This window comes from Pinus tabuliformis, chromosome 8, assembly GCF_031772625.1.
Source record: "Pinus tabuliformis cultivar Carrire ecotype Pingquan chromosome 8, CPIR1, whole genome shotgun sequence".
NCBI classification, from domain to species: Eukaryota; Viridiplantae; Streptophyta; class Pinopsida; order Pinales; family Pinaceae; genus Pinus; species Pinus tabuliformis.
In genome coordinates, this window is record NC_142294.1 from 1,361,553,378 (window position 1) to 1,361,567,427 (window position 14,050).

Here is a 14,050-nt window from a genome sequence, read left to right on the forward strand (position 1 = left end):
ATTAAACTGTTGAGTGTAGAAGATATTCTCATGATGTCAAGTACTATTCCTAATCCTCAACCTCAAGGTGGCCAGTTACCGCCTGGGGGGCAGCCTCAAAATCCTCAATTATCGCCTGGGGGGCAACCTCAAGGACAATACATACCTACGGGACAGTACGTTCCTCAAGGTCAACCCCAGACTCAATATGTACCCCAAGGTCAACCCCAGTATCAATATGTACCTCAAGGTCAACCCCAGTATCAGTACGTGCCTCAAGGGTATCAACCCCAAGGTCAGTACTCGAACCAAGGTTTCCAACCACCCTCCGGTCAATCATATGTTCAAGGAACGGGAAATGTACCTTTGAATTATCAACCCTACCCTCAACCCGGTTATGGTCCTCAATATTCTCAACCTGTTATGGGTCCGTACCCCGGAATGAATTTAGTGTGGGATCCATCGCAAACTCAATAGGTCTTGCAACCGAATGTACAATTGTCATCTCAAACTGGACAACCCTTAGTTTCTGGTACACCCCAGCAACCTGTCCAGTCTACTATTCAAACTTTTGTACCTTCGGTAGTTTCTCAGCCTGGGCCTAGTACGCCTCATACTCCGCCTCAAACGACTGCTGCAACTGCCGCAACATCTGTTCAATCTACCCCACCTACTTCTGGAGTATCGACAGCTTCGGTTTCTACTGTTCCTGTATCTACTCCTCAAACATCTTTACCTCCGTATTCAAACTTCGGTTCAGATGCCTGTAGGACAACCTGGTTCAAGTACGGTTGTCACAATTCAACCACAGTTTACTTATCAACCATGCCAGGGATAGTACCAATTCGGTCCTGCTGTGCAGCAACCAGTCTATCAGTATCAACCGTACCCTGGGTACACATATCAACAACCCCAGTACGGTCCAGTTAATCCTGGTTTTCTAGGAGGATACAATATCCCAAATGCAATTCATATTCCTAGTTATCCTGGATATCCTCCTCCTGGGGCTGGTCTCATGACCCAGAGTTTTAGGGACCCTAATCGTCAGTTACCGTTTATCGCAACTTTGGACTTGCTTGACTTGTCGCGCCTAACGAACGATCCCATTAATTATCTTCCGTTTTGGCCGCCAATGCCGAATAAGTTGCCTAGTGATATTCCTAAGTTTGAAGGCAAATCAGGAGAGGACCCGTCGAACCATGTGATGACTTATCACCTCTAGTGTGCGTCTAACTCCATTTCAGATGATTCAATCCGTCTAAGGCTTTTCCAGCGCACTCTAATTGGTCTCGCAGCCAAGTGGTACATTGAGTTACCGCGAGGCACTTTTTATAATTTTAGTCAGTTAGCTACCTCGTTTTTAACTCATTTTCAGTTGCTAGTCAGATATGACAATGGCACAGAATTACTAACTTCATTAAAGCAATCGACGTCCACTTACATTTCAGATCACATTCATGAATGGAGACGTCAACAGCGTTTAGTGAAGGTTTTTATTCTGGATCAGATCTTGGCTCAATGGTTTGTAAAATCTTTGTTGCCAAAGATCACTGAGGATGTAGCTAAGCCCGGAGTCGCTACTGAGGAGCAAGTAATTGCTCAAGCACAGTACCTTGACTTGGTTTATACTCAGTCAGGTACGTTACACGAGAAAATCCCCGATCTTCCTAAACAGAATCAAATCGTTGCAGCTCCTTCAGGGTCTCATGTCGCTGATGGTATGATTGGTACGGTTAACACTAAAAGTAAGAAGAAGTCTTCCAAGAATTCTTCTCCTATCATAACCTTGCCAGATTCCCCGACAGGAGATTCTTCCGCAGAGATTTCCGCCGATATTCACGTTGTAGAGTCATCTACAGCCAAATCAAAATCCGGTGGTAAGAAGAAAGGGAAGAAGAAAAATAAAATGGACAAAAATTCAAAAGAGAAACCTGAAAAATCGGAATCCAATGATGAAAAACGCAAACCTCGTTATCCTTGTCTCATTTGTGACGAAGAACATTTTACAAGAGACTGTCTTCATCGTGCAGAGGTTGCGAAGATTGTCAAAGGTTCCCAAACGCCTGCTGTTTTGAAGGATCCTTTTCCAAGTCAAGACAGTAAGATGATAGGTTCTTCCTCGAGTGCCAATGAAGAACCCATACTGATGATGTCCCATGTTAGGATTGCGACTCGATCGCATGATTATGGTAGTAAAAGTCCTGTTGATGGTAAAGAAGCAGAATCTTCTCATTCTAACCCATCAACCTCAGCTCCCGGTTCCGATCCACTACAGATCAAGAAACCTAATCCAGACTTAGTAATCAAACCGCCCACCAAGGGTATACTTCAAAAGTCAGCTTTCAATCCACATGCGAGAGCGGCTCAGAACTATAACACTGTTGAGGATTTAGCTGTTTCACCCTTAGCAATGTTGGCTTTGGAAGTGTTGCAATCATGTCCAGCACAGCGTAAATTACTTTTGTCGGCTATAGGAGCTGTTGACGTTCAGGACTCGAACCTAATAATTTTCGATCTAGAAAATAGTACACCGCGCTTACCTCATCAAATGGCTTTCCAGATTCCAGTGATAGTCAAAAACAGACCTATTCATAGGACTGTGATTGATGAGGGAGCCTCAACGTGTATTATGTCGATACAGTGTTGGAGATCGCTTGGTTCTCCTTCACTAAATCAATCCCCGACGATTCTAAAGGCCTTTGATGGCCGTGGGTTTCATCCTTTTGGCATTCTACAGGATCTACCTATAGGGGTTGAAGGAAAAATCGTTAATCTAGATGTGGAGGTGGTTGATGCCCCTCTAGATTACAACCTTCTCTTGGGTCGTAGTTGGTATTACGCTATGACAGTTGTCGTTTCATCGGTCTTTCGGGTTATAAAGTTTCCTCATAACGGAAAGATCGTAACAATAGACCAGCTGGCTTACTTTTCATCTGACCCAGCGTCTTTTGAAAGTATTCAGCATGTCGGTAAAACGACTATCCCGTATAAGGATGTTGGAGTAGGACTAGTTAAAGATGCCGGTTTACTGGGAACTTTTCCTTTTCCTTCGATCAACGCATCATCTTCATTTGCAACCATTCATATGATTTCGTCAGACACCATTGTTTATGATGATCCTTGGATCGTTCCTTCTGAATCTGAGATAGACTCATTTGGTGATGTTATGCCTTTGAGTCCATATGAAATTTCGTATGAGGCCGTGCAATCATTTACCGACCCATCTTCAACCAAAATTGACTTAATGAATGTGGTCCGTGATGAATCACTTTTCACATCAAGCTCGGATTCAACAACGTTTTCCGAACTTGCTCACTTTGATGAGAAGATTCGTGAAATCCTATGTGTAGATGATTTACCGTGGGAAGATCTCCATCACAGATCTTCGTTCTTACCCGAGAATGATCGTTTTGAAAATGATTTTTCATCAATTTTTACGATTGAATATGTCAAGGAACCTTAGAATCCAATGAAAAATCCTGATTCGAACTATTCCTATTGACATTTTGGTTAAGCCTGGAATTGTTGAGAACATTCATATAGGTGCCTCGTGTACAGAAATGAAATTCAAATATATAAGGCCCTGTTTCAAGAATTCTGCGACGTGTTTGCCTGGTCCTATGAGGAAATGCCAGGAATTGACCCCGCAATTGTTGTTCATGAAATCAAGACTTACCCGGACGCTAAACCCGTCCAGCAACGGTTGCGTCAGATTCACCCAAGAAAAGTTGTTGCTATTAAAGCAGAAGTTGAAAAATTACTCAAAGTAGGTTTCATTTATCTGATCCCGTTAACGGATTGGGTATCGAATATTGTTCCGGTTAACAAAAAGCAAGGGACAATAAGAATATGTATCGATTATAGGGACATTAATCGAGCCTGTCCAAAGGACAATTACCCAACTCCCTATATCGATCAAATCATTGATGATTGTGCCGGCAGCGAAATATTCTCCTTCATGGATGGTTTTTCCGGATACAATCAAATCAATATTCTACCTGCCGATCAACCAAAAATGGCTTTCATTTGTCCATGGGGGACATTTTCTTATTGCAAATTACCTTTTGGGCTCAAGAATGTCGGGGAAACTTTTCAAAGGGCCATGTCTTATGCGTTTCATGACATCAAGCACATTGTGCAACCCTATCTCGATGATTTTCCTGCTCATTCATTACATCGAGCTGATCATCTCATCCATTTACGAGCAATCTTTATGAGGTGTAGGCATTATCGGATTAGGTTGAATCCACACAAGTGTGTTTTCTGTATAGAAACGGGTCGATTGCTGGGGTTTGTTGTTTCGAAAGCCAGCATTCACGTCGATCCCTCGAAGGTCGAAGCTATCTTCAAATTGCCTCCTCCTTCGAGTTTTCGCCAACTCCAAAGTTTCCAAGGGAAAGCAAACTTTTTACGACGATTCATTCCTAACTACGCCGAGGTTACAAAGGGTTTTACCCGGTTGTTGAAATAGAATACTCCATTCTATTGGGATGAGATAGCTCAGAAATCTTTTGATGCACTAAAACACGCATTGACCCATGCACCGTTATTGCATCCTCCCAACTACAACCAGGACTACTTCTTGTATCTCGTCGCCTCTCATTCCACCATTGGAATGGTCTTAGTTCAGGAAGATGAATTCGGTACTGAGCATGTGATATATTACCTTAGTCGAACTTTAAATCCAACTAAGCTAAAATACTCACACATGGAGAAATTGGCATTGGCAGCTGTGCAAGCTGTCCAACGTTTTCGTCACTACATTTTACTATGTAAAACTACAGTAATTTCTGATTGCAACCCTATGATCTACTTTTTGACCAAGAAATTGCTAGGGGGCAAGTACTCTAAATGGATTGTTATCCAGCAAGAGCTCAACTTGGAATTTGAAAAATCTAAGTCTAAGAAATCTTTAGTTTTTGTGGAGTTAATGTGTGACTTCCCGCGTGCTGACACGAAAACTGTGGCGGAGGAACCCATTGCGGAAGAATCCTTGTTTCTCATCAGCACTTTAGATCCGTGGTATGGGGATATCATCGTTTATCTCCATACCCAATCCTTTCGGCCAGAAATTTCAAGGTCAGAACGTCGGAAAATACGATTCCAGTCCCAACAATTCAGGATTATAGGAGATACACTTTATCGCCGTGGGGCGGACTCTGTTTTTCGACGTTGTTTAACTCACGAGGAAGCTGAAAGGGTTCTAAATGATTGTCAATCTGGAGTGTGTGGTGGTCATATGTCTGGGTATGCCACAGCCCAAAAGATATTGCGCGCTGGCTACTTCTGGCCGTCTTTGTTTAAAGATTGTATTAACGCGGTCCGAAAATGCCACAACTGCCAAATTTTTGATCGAAAGATGCGCGCTCCACCTGCTCCTCTCCACCCTATAATTGTCGTTGGTCCTTTTGCAAAATGGGGTATCGATTTTATTACATGTAACCCTCACTCGGCCGGGGGGCATGCGTATATCATCCTTGCGGTAGATTATTTTACCAAGTGGGCCGAGGCGATGCCTACATTTGAGGAAGACGGCAAAACAGCTGCAATTTTCATGTTCAATCATATAATTGCTAGGTTTGGTGTCCCAAAAGCAATTATCACTGATCATGCAGACGGCAAAACAGCTGCAATTTTCGTGTTCAACCATATAATTGCTAGGTTTGGTGTCCCACAAGCGATCATCACTGATCATGGGCGTCATTTTCGAAACGTTATGATGACCGAACTTACAGGCCAGCTTGGCTTGCGTCATGATAGTTCAACTCCTTATTATCCACAAGCTAATGGTCTGGTTAAATCCATCAACAAATTTTTAGTCATCATGATCCGACGAATCATTGGGATTCATCGGTCGGATTGGCATAACATGCTATTTTCAGTGCTTTGGGCGTATCGAACCTCAGTAAAAACATCAACAGGGTTCACTCCTTTCCAACTAGTTTATGGTCTGGAAACTGTGTTACCCATTGAATGCGAAATCCTGTCATTGCAAATGGCCATCGATTTACTTCCAGCCACTTCCGAAGAGGAAAAACGTTTGTTATACTTGGCTCAATTAGATGAGAATCGACGTGATGCTGCATTGGCAATCGAAACTCACGCAAAACGTATGAAAGCTCAGTATGATCGAAATGTGACCCCTCGAAATTTTTCGGAAGGAGATCTAGTCTTAGTGTATGATCAAGCTAATGATAAATTAGGCACTGGAAAATTCGTTCCTATGTGGCATGGTCCCTATGTTGTCAAGCGAAAGCTAGCAAAAGGGGCCTATGAATTGGTAGACTTTGACGGGGACTCTTTGGGTAAACCCAGAAATGGTCTTTACCTGAAGAGGTATTATGCTTAAAAGAACAGGTATGGAGATTTTTAGTTAGGATAGTTTTTCTTTCTAGCTGGTGTGTTTTAGTTTAAAACGTGTGCTTAGCTTAGAGAGTGTTTTTCATCATTATTCCTGCTTATCTTGGTTTTACTCTTAATATTGCAGATGTCGATGCCTCTCCAAACATACATTGGTTTCGCTGATGGTGCTTGTCGTAATACACAGAACATTTCTTCCGCAGCTTGGGTTATCTATTCGCCCTCTGACAAGTTGGTATCTATGCATGGGGTAAGCCTCAGTCAAACAACAAACAACATTGCTGAATATATTGCAGTGATTGAATTATTATCTGAATCTATTTCATTTGGGATTCGGAGTTTGATAGTGAGGTTAGATTCTGAACTCGTTGTATTACAGCTTAATAGAGTATATGCCATTAGAAATCCAGTGTTATTGAGATTATTTTTGAGAGTGCGTCTCTTGGAACGTGAATTTGATTATATTGAATATCAGCATATTCCAAGATCTTTAAATACATTAGCAGATGCAATTGCTTCTCGAACGTTAAGTAGACATTTACAATAATCATACATGTAAATTTAAAAACATTCCATAACATGATTTACAAGATAAGCCGGTAATAGTGATATATATATAGGAGTGTGTCAAAAATACATCGTCCTCGATCATAGGTTGAAAAACACCTTATGATCGGCAAAAATGATAAGTACAAAAAGCAAAAATGTCATATGTGCCTACAATAGGCGATCATCCTATCACTGGTGATGATCTCGATAAGAAACCACTGCATGGGCCACCTTGCAAAGGAACCTCCTAAAAGGTCCTAGGACCCCAATCACATAGCGCTAAAGTCGACGAGGAATGTCATCTATGCTGGTCTCCGGAATGTCTCCTGTCAAGCATTCTAGATGACTCTCCAACTCAGCCAAGGTCTCTGCTGATTCGTCCTATGGGGCTGGCGCGGCTGCAACTGGTTGTTTCCTCTCGTAAGGCCGGAGAGCGGCTGGTCGCTGTGGACCCACATCTACATTTGAAACTTTTACTATCAGTTTTGGGACGATATAAAAATAAAAAAAATTAAAATAGGAAAATGTTGAAAATGATTTTACCTGAGTCATCCCATTGCTCTCCTGGTGGAAGAGCCATGTCTGGGTCACCACGAAAATCTACCCCAGCATAAGGGAAGTCCTGAATAGAAAAAACCTGGTTTTCCAACCATTGGAAATACTCAGGTTTGAATCGAACAACCTCTGTCCCCTCGTCCGGATGACGGGCCATAACTGCGACCCATCGCATCAGTTTGGGCTCTCGAGGAAGCCCAGCTCCAACAATAAGGTGCTGCGGGATCAACATTGGAACCCTCTCCAGACCAAAGCTCACAACTAAAGCCCCATAACCAAAGGTCTTCAGTTGTTTGTTCTTGGCTCTGGTCAGTTGGCCTTTTACATTGGTCAGCACAGCATCGCACCAATTAAAGATGGTGCCTCGAAAGCAGTCAACTGCCATCCGCATCTGGGATCCGGTGGCAATATGTAATGCGGCACTCCCGCAAAGTCTGGTGACAGTAAACGCGATCACCATGAGTTCAAGATGGGATATGGTTTTAATGTCTATCCCTTTTTCTCTAGCCTGGATGTTGCAGAACTCTAGCCAGAGGCTATCGACAAACTGGCCACCTGGCCTAGTCCCGAATAGAGTCAAGTCTTCGCCTCTCTTAGGCAAATTGTTATATACCTAGGGGAGATAATATGGGGTACCAAGGGAGGTACCCAAGGTAATAATGTAATAATGGGATGGGCCATAGTAATAAATAAGGTGGTTAACCCATATCATGTAAGGGACCACAAGTAGTTAATAATAATGTAATGGGCCCATGGTATTAGTTGATGGTATGAGGGAACCATGGTAATGACCCATGGTATTGTATGTATGAGGCCTATATAGAGGCTAGAGACTCCACATGGGAGATAGTCAAGGATTATTGTATGAACAGGCATATGGCTTGTGGAGTGTTCTCCTTCCTTAAGGAGTGAATGTATGGTGTTGCCCTACCTTAAGGGTTTGATCAATAAAGAAGCATTTCTATCTATTTCTATCTTGTTATTCTTGGGTTATTTCTATTATCATAATATCTTTGGGTTAGATCTATAACACAAACCGGTCAAGAAGTATATGTCTTCCGGCTCGATTTCGAGCTGGTGGCCACCAATGAAGAAGCACTGGTCATGTATGCTCCATCTATCAACCAGCCACTGTAAGAAATCCACCTGGGCCCTCATGCCAGGTATGGCCCAGAATTTGTACAAGTCGCATGCCTTCAATGCATCGATCGAAGGTTGGAGATTCAACGCGGCAAGATCCACGTCCTCATGCTCCCGTTCACGCCAATCTAGCATGATGTACACTCTACATCCAATAAAAAGACAAATTAGAATGCTAGAAATTAAATTGTTTGGGTCAAATTTGAGAATTTTTGGGTTAAAAACCCTTGCTGCGGGGACCGCACCCTCTGTGTTAGAGACAGTGCGTGGGTCCGCATCTTGCCTACATGGAAGGTGCGAACCCCTGACTTTTTCCCCATTGACAAAAAGTCGGGCTCGGCGGACTGCCAGTGTTACGCCTGCGGGCCCCCGCGCGCGGGTTTTTAGCCTAAAAACCCTCCAAGAAATAAATTAAAAACCTAAAACAAAAAATGAAACGGTTAAAATGAAGAGTAGGATGATGTGGATTACCTGGAGAAGACGGCGTTCGATTCCGACGGTTGGATTTTCCGCAATATTCACGGGAAGTTTCTGAGCAAAAGCACTATTTTCTGACCCAAATCTCAAACAGTAAAAATGAATTGACGAAAGCCCTTTTTATAAGTTTTTTGAGTAAATAAATTGCAAATTTGTTTATGTTTCACTTTAAAAAGGTAATTTTTGCAGCATTTTTATCCATTTCAAACAGGTATGAGTAATGTTTGCATTTTTATTCAGGATAACGGATTATTCAGGCAAAATCTATCATTTTCAACGAAAAAACATTTAGAGTCACCTTTAAGCTCTTTTCTGACTCCTAAAACATGAAAATATCGCCGAGTTTTTTCTTTTTAAACTCATTAAAACGGAACTAAAAATACGGTCCACTTACAGCTCTTTTCTGACCATAAAAACATGAAAAGATTGCCGGATTTTTGTCGTTTCAAATTCGATATTGGTTATAAAACGACGTGTCGTTGATCGCTTTTTTACTTTTTCGAATCAGGGACACTAATTACGAAAAGTACTCCTTGGTCGTAAAGATCAAGCGGTTCTCTCAATTATTATTTTATACTTTTTCGGGCTTGGGAGACACAAATTTACGAAAAAGGTCAACCCTGGAGTCTTCTTAAGTTTTTTCAGACTCTCTAAAATTGAAAAACGCTGAGTTTCTCCTATACTGGACTCGTTAAAATTTCACAGTAAAGGACCTGTTCAATTACAAACAGGAACGAACCACTCCTTCTTAGGGTTCGAATTTAAACTAAGTTGGACTCATCCGAAGGATGAGCTTATAATCAAGCAAATGTTATCCTCCTTAAGCTTGTCAAAAATAAAGAGGTACTTGCCAGAAATGGTGGGGGAAAAGAGAGAAAAATGAGCCTGCTTGTCATACTTTGTAACCACTCTTGAACACGACACTTTTATTCACCTGGGTTGGGAAATCCTTTGCCTAACAGTTGATAAAACCACATTGAAAGTCTTCAGCCGGTTTTTGGGTATTAACTTTGGGTCAATTGTCACCAAACCATCTGTTGTGTCGTTATGTGTTCAAGAGGTCACTGCCAATAAGCCATTCATCTGCAAAGTATCTGTCATCCATCTTGACCATCCCTGAGTCAGTCCTTGCAACTAAGTTTCTTCAACTTGATCCATGATTTCGTGTTGTGGGCTTGCCTGCAATGGATCGCTTTCTATCGACTTCAACTCACTATCTAGAAAGATGATCTAGAAATCGTCAGTACCTTGGGATCTGCATGCCTCAATGGCAGGTTTCTCGCCTTTAATGACAGGTTGCATCATTGACCTTCGATCAAAGGATTCCGTGACATGTTCGACATCAACACATCTATTCACATCTCATGGATTGTACTTGGTACTTTGAGAGCCATTGACATCACTGGTGGTTTCTCTCACACTTGTTAACAGTTTACATCATTGACTGGTAATCAAGTGGTTTCTACCATGTTCGACATCAACAGATTCATTCGCATGGATAGAATCGTACTTTTTCGGGAAGTGGAAATGAAGACCCTGGATCTAGTTTCTGCAATCTAGGCTGCGAAGAATTTTGTATTCATTATATGATGGACTATTCATAAACAGATGGTTGCGTCCATACTGTGTCCACATGAGTCTATACTTGTGATGTCTTACAAGATCATTCCTGTATCAGAGCAGTAGTTATTTTTCTAAGTCAGTTTTGATCTGAGTATGGGAATGCCTACCTCAGCGATGATATGATCTCATATATATATCTTGCATTGAATGTTTTTACAGGTTTCGACCGGGCTCTCCACAAGATGGTCCTCGAAATGATAAAGTACTTCACTCTTCCTAAATGATAAATGAAATCCTCATCTACTACAGACTTCGCACTTTAGGGGGCAATCTGTTACACAAAAATATCATCACCATGATTATTTGCAGTCAGTATGGGTCTATCATCACTTGTACTGTCCTCCTAAGCAAGTCTCAGACCTCATCTCTTCAAGTCAAGCTTTGAAAATGGGAGAAAGACATTAAAAATCAACAAAGCTCTGGTTCTGCACTTTCTCTCACTATTGCCTGCGATGCCGCACCTCCTGTTTACAAAAACTGCGGACCTGCCCGCTCTGTCCCTAAAGGAGTGGGTGCGGACCCCTGTGAAATTCAAAAAGGTGCAAGTTTATTCTAAAAAACTCACTTTGGGTTAATTCTAGATGATTCTAGAAGGAATTTTGACGTGGATTGGTCGCTCTTAGGTGGTTCATGCATCCCAAAAGAGAAGGAGCTAATCCCTTGATGAGAGGAGCTATCCCTTTGAAGGAGGGCTTTATCCCTTTGAAGGAGGACCTAGTAACTTCCCTCCATTGCACTATAAATTAAGGCATTGGGCTGGTTGCTAGGGAGGTTAGAAGCTGAACATTTTTTAGGGTAAATGCTGGTGGAATTGAGACTTCCTAGTTAAGCTTGAGAGGAGAGATCACATACCTTTTTGGCTTCATTGGGAAGAGAGTGAAACTTGTCAAAGTAGAGGAGACTTCTTGTTGGACCCTGGGAGGAGCTTGTACAACATCAAGGCACAGGTTGTAAAGTTCTTCTTTGATTTGAATTAATACAATCAGATTCATTTTTCTCAACAAATTGTCTTATGTCATTTGTTTCATGAATTCCTTGATCTTCATGTTAAATATGTTTTGTAATATTGGCTTTTCAGGTGCTATTTAATTTGTTTGCTTGTTTGTGTTTACAGATTCGCAACGAGGGAGCTCATTTGGATCGAAGGAGCGAGGCTTCCACAAACTTGCATTGGACCCAAGGTAGGCCTAAATCACTTGTTTGCCTTTGTTTATAAATGCATATTTAGAGAAAGATAGTTTTTGATTGGCTTGCTTGTCATTAGATCTCTTTAGATTCTAGGAAGGTCTATCTTGTCTGCAAGATCGACTCATTCCGTGTGACAGAATGCAGGAATGGTGCGAATAGGATTTCAGGGGCGCGGACGAGGCCGAGGTGGAGGATGACCTGGTAGAGGTCGCAGACAGTTGATTTTCTACAATTGCGGAGGGCCACGACACTATGCCCACGATTGCATGAATCCAATGTGCCCGTCGTGTTTGTATTGCACATTGTTTGAACATGAGACGGAATATTGTCCTACGCTGATAGCTAGGATGCGCTACAAAGAAGCGCTACCGCCTCCCCTAACTCAGAACCTGCAAATGATGAGGTTTGAGTCACACAAGGAAGACCTGAATGTAAACATTGTGCTCCGAAGTGGAATCATGACAAGAGATGACAAAGGTAAACAGCCAAAAGATATTAATTGGGTTCGCAAAGCTCCAATGAAAGAAGCGGAGTTTGATTTGGAGTGCACTCGGGAAACCTTCATGGAAGCTAAGAAGAGCTTCGCTGATGCTTGCACTTCAGGAAGCAAAGATCAGCCAGAGTCAGAGATGGACCCATCTATGCTCACAACATCCCTGGAAACATGTATGAAGTTACTGCGTGAGAGTAAGGTTGTAAAAGGATTACAGGGACTCATTAACAGATGCACTGGGATCGCACCATGAGAACCGCGTGTAGTCTGAAAGATTGGAAAGCATAAGACAAGGACAGGACGAGAAATGAGGCTAACCATGCAAATCGGAGAGTATGAGATGGATCAAGTCATCCCGGATTTAGGATCGAATGCGAATGTTCTACCGAAACAGACATGGGAGCGAATGGGGATACATGCGCTGTAGTGGTCTCCAATTCAGCTAAGAATGGCAAACCAGCAGAAAATAATACCCATGGGGTGATTTCAGGGAATAACTGTGGATATTGAGGGAGCGAGCGCGCTGGCAGAATTTGAAGTGATAGAGATTGTTGATGATAGCAATCCCTACCTCACACTCGTAGGAACTGATTAGGCCACTGACATGAATGGGGTGATTAATCTAAAGAAGCACAAGATGATTTTTGAGAAGAAATCACTACGCGTAATTATACCCCTGGACCCTGCTGAAGGATCACGCTATACGGAGCCAATGCGTGAATATGAAAGTGATGATGATTTGGACTGCATCTACAAGATAACAGCGCTAGAGCAAGACTGGGTAAATCCCACCACAGATGGGTGGGTTGCATGGGAGTGCGAAATCTCCTATACTTCGGATTCTGATGAAGAAATAGAGCGATGGCATAATAGGTTACATGAGGTAACCACGTTGAATTGCAATATGATGACAAGGTCGTTGCGCTACATGTCGACAAAGGCAAGAGATCTGCCTACCTATGATGGTCTGAATGAGGTAGATACTTTCTTGGTTGCATTTGAAACAGAGGTGTCGGAAAAGCAACGCTTCCAGGCCTTGGACTGGGTACTGCTCACTACACCCGCAAGATGGTGGGGTATGCATAAAGGAAGCTTTGACGATTGGTGCGAATGTAGAAGAATGATGCACGCAACAACTCAGCTTTCAAATTGCCAAGTGTTGTTTGCTGAACAGCCATTCATGAACCCAGACTTGTTCGATCTTCTGAAGGCAAATTCCTTACTTGAGCAATTACCAGAGACCCTGAGAAAATTGTGGAATCGCACTGTGGCAGCACCCAAAGAAGCCATGGATACCGAAGCAATGACCATTGAGGAAGTCGTGCAGGCCATTACGGAAGTGGAAGCCCCAGAAAGTGTTGGGATAGTCGCAAAAATCCCTAAATCACCGCGCATGATGAGACCCAAGAAAGGCAAGTAGGCCATGGTATCGGCGCGCGTATCACCTAGAAATCTACTGAGGACTAGGCTCACCATGGAAGAGAAGGGGAAGGCTATCAATTTGGAGGCCGATGAGGAAGAAGAGTTCGAAGAAATCCTGGTTGAGGAGGAGGATGTAGAGATGGAGGTCGAAAACCAGGGTGCAGACCCTCTAACCAGGCTACCTACATATGTTCCTCCACGAAAGGGTAAAGCAAAGATGCCCAAAGATATAAATGAGATCCAGAGCTCTCTACAGACTCCGTT

At 42.5% G+C, this 14,050-nt stretch overlaps 1 pseudogene; it reads right to left on the bottom strand.

Annotated features, from left to right (window-relative positions):
- Positions 1-13,696, bottom strand: part of LOC149240546 (glucose-6-phosphate/phosphate translocator 2, chloroplastic pseudogene) — a 64,074-nt pseudogene extending 50,378 nt beyond the window's left edge.
- Between the last annotated feature and the right edge of the window lie 354 nt (positions 13,697-14,050).